Raw genomic sequence first — 6,000 nt, 5'->3', positions numbered from 1 at the left:
TTGCTCATGCTCTGCCTCTCTCTTTCTCTCCGTCACTGTCTTTCTGCTCTTTTGGTTTAATGCAATCATGCAAAACATTGTAGTCAAAGGTAATGAGGGAATATGACTGCTGTTTAGAGCTGTATATATGTGTGTGTCTGAGAGAGAGGCAGAGAGTCATTTGAGAGGGAAAGTAAGAGAGAGAGTGTCGTTTGATCTATAACAGGATTATTCCTCTTCTTCTCTATTTTATTTATTTAATGTCCTGCTTTTTTACTCTCAGCTTTTGGACACCATTCTAAATTTTACCCAACACATGTTTATTTTGTGTGTGTGTGTGTGTGTGTGTGTGTGTGTGTGTGTGTGTGTGTGTGTGTGTGTGTGTGTGTGTGTTTGTGTGTGTGTGTGTGCACGTGTGTGTGTGTGTGTGTGTGTGTGTGTGTTAAACAAAATGGATGAACTCAATCATTCCCATAATGCAGTTCTTCTCCTTAAAGGTGTCATTCACTCTCTCTGTCTCTTGCTCTCTCACTCTCTCTCTCTCTCTCTGTCTCTCTAGACAGTATCAGGACCTGGGGGTCATACATAGAGAGGGCTCCAAAAGCCTGAGCCTACAAGTTAAAACTGTTCAATATTGAATTCTTTTCAAATGTAATCAGAACATTTTCCATACAGACGAATTGAAATATGTAGATGAATTTTATAATTTCTTAGTGTTTGGTAGGTCGGATAGTGTAGTGTAGTGGTTAACAACTTTGCCTTCTACGCTGTAGACTGGGGTTCAATCCCCCACCAGGGCAAGCACCCTACACTATATCAATAAGGGTCCTTGGGCAAGACTCCTAACACCACCTTGGCCTACCTCTGTATAAATGATCAAACTGTAAGTGGCTCTGGATAAGAGCGTCAGCCAAATGCCATAAATGTAAATGTAAATGGTATTTGTGTGTGCACTCAAAAACTCCACAAATTTGTGCAAAAGCCCCTGATAAATAGATTCAGATCCACCTGAGAATCTGAACAAGTATGTCAAGTCAGGCTTCATTGTCAGTTCAGCTATATACAAGTACACAGTGAAATGAAACATTCCTCCAGGGCCATGGTGCAACACAAGAACTCAAGTGTGAGACGAGACAATACAATACACATAGTGTAGACAATACAGTACAATAAATTAATTTAAAAGACTTTCAATAAATACAAAACAGAATTCAGGCAGTACACGGTGCTGAGAGTATGTGGAGTTGTGCAAAGGGGGATGTTACATACTATGGCATATTAGCAGCTTAGCAGATAGCCTAGCATATAGAAAAAATATACAAAAAAATTCTTGTTTTTTAATGTTGAACACCACTGTATGTTCCAAATATATATGTGTGACCTTAGATGCCATTTGAGTTAAGCATTACTTCTGTGTTAAAAATTGGCCTGTCTTTGGAGACAGCTACAGCAGAGTGCTGTTTTTGCCATAGTCTAGTGCACTGTATCTGAATCCTGCTTATGAATCACTCTCTGCCCTGGACATGTTGGTGACTACTACTCTAACACACCTGATTCAACTCATCAACTAATTGAGACCTTCCTAAGTTGAATCAGGTGTGTTAGAGAGAAGAGAGCACAGAACAGAAGTGCTGTAGAAACAGCAGGTCAAATTCATGTATGCGGATTTGAGAGAGCATGTTGGAGAGAAACTGCCAGAGTGCTGGAGGTTAGTGATGAATACATTTATTTTATGTCACTGATTGACAAGGATATACTGTGAGTTACCTAAGTAGACGTGGCAGATTTTAGTTAATAGATACTACCAAGCTGCCTAATGCTTAGCAGATACAGTCAGGCTGCCCAACACCAGGGATGTACTGTATAATGCTATTTTAACAATGTTATTTAGACTACTCGTGTTAAAATGGGGGATAACGCATGACCCATTATACACCCTATTAAATATACCTCCTGAGGGCTTTTGTGACACAATGCGATGCTACATTTGAACACTCACTTCTTGTTAGGACATGAGGTGGGACAGACCCCTTGATCTAAAATGCTGAAAAAGATATTTGTAATTTAAATTTTAACTCATGAGAACCCCAAATGAGGATCCAATCATCAGCAATACACAAATTATCCAGTTATAAATTTATGTAGTTTATATTTTGTAGTTTTCTTTGCTTTTCTTACAAAGTCAGGACAGTTGTCCTGAAAATGTACAAAAGCAAACGCACAAGTATGGTTTCAATTTTGTATTGCTTGTATATAGTGGCTTTACTTCACTAAAAGCTGAAGCCCATGTGTTTATCAGAATGATTAATGGACTCCGACTCTCTTCGGGAGTGTCCACTCTGTGATATGAGTAGCTTTTGTATTTCCATAAATAACACTGTGCTGTGTCTGCTTTTCAGCAATCATATACATGTGTGTATTAGTGTGATTATTTTTTTTATTAATACTGTGTGTGTACTTCTTTGTGTGTGCTTTCTACTTGTACTGTGTGTAGGTGAATGTGTGTGTGAGTTGAGGGGGATATTGGATCATTGTGGATTACCAATAATCCTGACCTGAGAATTCCCAAGTGGAGAAGCAAAGAACACACAGCTTTTCAATGCAAACATTACTCTCGCTTTCTTTCAAATCATTGCCTGTTCATACTGATATGAAACTGCATGTTAACCTCTATATTGTCTGTTGTGACACACAGCATGTAAGAAATGGTTTGGCCTAAACGGTGCTCCATTGTGATGGAGACACACACACACACACACACACACACACACACACACACACACACACACACACACACACACAAACAGAGCAGAGCAAGGAAGGAAAAAGCAAAAAAAAAAAAAAATGTTTCAGACCTAGGACTGTAGGCTTTCTTAGGTGATGTCACTGTTGGAAAGAGGCTTCAGTAGCACAAACAATTAGCAGCACACAGAGGAATACATTTGAAAACATTTTTTACTGTTCAAAATAGTAGGTTTTTGTGTTGGATGAGTAATGGAGACTACTTCTTTAGATGAACAAATAATAGCTAACAAAGGGAACTGTACATTGCATGCTTGTCATCTTTTCTTGTTGGTGGACAGTGTTAATGTGGCAAACATAGTATTTTGTCCAAGAAATATATTTTTATTGTTTTTGGACCTGTCATCAGCTAGAGTAGCTGAGTTAATAATAAAACTGCTTCCTTTGACTTTTCAGTCACATACTTAACACTGTTGGAAACATGCTGGCATTGAGGCATTTGTGTTTTGTAGTAGCAAAGTGTAATATCATACATATAACAAATACAAGTACAGCTGTCTTAAAAATAATTAGAACTAGGGGTGTTAAATTATTAAGGTGATCCTATGATTTTGTACAGTTAATTAGACTAATTAGAAACATATTTATTGCATCCGTCTTATTAACTCAATTTTGTTTTAATTATTTTTTAAGCACTAAATTTAGTCCTTGCCAATTGCACTTGCTAGCTATTTCTCCCCCGACCACACAATGCTACTGAAATAGAGGGGTGGAGGCTAGCACATCTTTTTGAACTGCTGCTGACACGTCATTGCACATCTTAATATGCTTGGAGGAGAACACTGCCAGCTGTGTTAGGTCAGTTAACATAAACCCATGTGGACTAGCATTGTACAGAGTGATGTGGAGATGGCCACCTAGAGAAAGTGAGGCCAATTAACCCCTTTTGGGCTCTGGACCACAGATGGCTGTGGCGTGATCTTTCCTGATGACAAGGCCAATACTTAGACAGTTGTGCCTTTTTTTGCCATATGAAAGGACAAAATATGCTTCATGATCCTTATGTCTCCCATGAGCACTGTCCAGCACAGGCAGTCCTTCAGTGTTGTCATTAGAAATATTGCTGTAATTGCTGCTGTCAGTGCTATATTTACTACAAACTTGTCATTCTATTTTTATTAAGAGGTATGTCAAAGGAATTTCATGTCATTTAAAAGCTGTATTTGATTGGGAGGTTATACCCAGTCTGAGAGACCTGGGACTCAGCCTCAAACTACAGCTGGTTCTAGGGATCAAACTAGGGATTTGCATTAACAGCATAAAAAACTGTGCTGTTGTGGCGAGGAGTTAGAAGGTGGACGCATACACTGAGATAAGCGACTTTTATTAGGGGCAAATCCAGGGTCATAGTCACAACAGTCCAGGGTCAAACAGCCAACACGGAGAGAAGGAGGGACAGACATGACAAAAATTAAAACAGGATCAACAAACAATGGAGGCCGGAAGAAACAAACCCCAAACAATATCAAACACTTCAAACAGTACAACCAGAACAATAAACAACAAAGACCAACACAGACCAAAGCAAACACAGGGCTTATATACACGAGGGCTAACAAGGGATCACAAGACACAGGTGGGAACAATCAGGGGCGGAGTAACCAAATAAGGGGGCAGGACAGAAAAACCAAAACAAAGGCACATGGAAGACCAGGAAGTAAACACAAGCACATGGACAGGACAAAGGTAAACACAAGCACATGAGGAGACTGGGAGGGGGCAATCGTGACAGTTGTTACTAGTTTAACAATTTAATGTGTCAACAACACACTACTCTAACACTGTGACACTACTTTAAAACATAAAATTGATGTTTCACCAAATTGTTTGATAAACGCAATGAATATGCAAATAATGATTTCAGTATGAATATACTGGCACCTCGAATGGAGTTTCAGAGTACTTGAGTACCTTTGCTAACCTCTTCTTTGGGCCAGGCTCTGCTCCATTGTGATGACCATAACAAAGGAGCAACCAGAGTGCATATAACCAGACTGAGTAAGGCATGATTTGGCCCAGGTTGTGCTCCATTGTGATGAAAACACCACACACACACAAAACCTCTGTACAGAAAGGCACAGTGAGGGGCAAGAGACGCTAATCCCTCTTTATTCAGTTTTTTATACAAATACAAACAAAAGGATTAAAATGTATGAATTCTTAATTACAAGGGAGTTATTTACTCTAACAACCCACAGAGGAGCAATAACAGGGCTGGACTGGCCCTTCAGTTTCCACTCCAGGCCTGTAAATGTGTTGTTTCTTCTGTTTTCCAAAGCCAAATATATATTCTAGCTTTAATCTAGCTACTCTTGTGTCACTTTGTGCTGCTTTAGCGCATATGTCATCTTCTACAGCGCTCCAGTTAAAGCCTCTCTGGGCATGGGATTGCTCTGTACACAGCGTAGAGGTAGAGCAGTAATCCTGCTGTGTGATAAGCAGTGAATCTGGAGTTTATTCGACTGATAAGGGCTGTTAGTGAAGGTCGAGAGAGGAGAAGAGAACAGAAACCTCCGATAAGGTGTAAGTCTCAATGTGTGTGTGTGTGTGTGTGTCAACACCCGAAATCTGTTCACGACATTATTGTTCTGATTATACGCTCTGCTTCCAATGCCTCCTGTAGTCCTCTGTATGTTAGAAGTGCAGGATACTGAGAAGTGTGAATGTCTCATTACGCTTACATAAGATAACTCACTCCAGAGATGAACGACCTCCTTAACATTCATTTAGCAGAGAGAGAGAGAGAGAGAGAGAGAGAGAGAGAATTGGGGGGTAGGGAAAGAGAGAGAGAAAGAGAGAGGGAGGGAGAGAAAGAGCAGTGGGGGAAAAAGATGGGGGGAGGGAGAAAGAGGTACAGGAGACAGAAAAAGGAAAAGAGGTGAGGGGAGAGAAGGGGGGGAGGGGGATGGAGGATGAGAAGGAAAGAGAGATGAAAAGAGAGAGAAAGATGTGGGGGGGAGTCTTAGGATTAAAATAATATGTGAAATGGTAATGGTGAGAAAAAGAGTGAGAGAGTGGGTGAAGGTAGAGAGAGGAAATGTGATGTTTCAGGGCCCAACTCCTGTTGTCACCTTACCAGTGTCTCAAGTCTTCTGTGAATAGTTGCACTTGAACACACCACGGACTCCAGCTGACAGCTGACACGTGCATGCATGAAAGGAAATAACTCCATACCAAGCTCAGCAGACAGATACAGGCTGCTCCAGTAATAGTCAGTTA

The 6,000-nt window shown here is 40.3% G+C and overlaps 1 protein-coding gene across 2 annotated transcripts in view; it reads left to right on the top strand.

The window, feature by feature from the left end:
* The window catches only part of il1rapl1a (interleukin 1 receptor accessory protein-like 1a), a 133,501-nt gene that overhangs the window by 38,535 nt on the left and 88,966 nt on the right, over positions 1-6,000 (top strand). The window lies entirely within an intron of this gene.

The sequence above is a fragment of the Pygocentrus nattereri genome, chromosome 6 (assembly GCF_015220715.1).
Source record: "Pygocentrus nattereri isolate fPygNat1 chromosome 6, fPygNat1.pri, whole genome shotgun sequence".
In the NCBI taxonomy this organism is placed as follows: domain Eukaryota; kingdom Metazoa; phylum Chordata; class Actinopteri; order Characiformes; family Serrasalmidae; genus Pygocentrus; species Pygocentrus nattereri.
The sequence above is the reverse complement of the archived record's forward strand: the minus strand, read 5'-3'. Positions and strand labels throughout refer to the sequence as shown.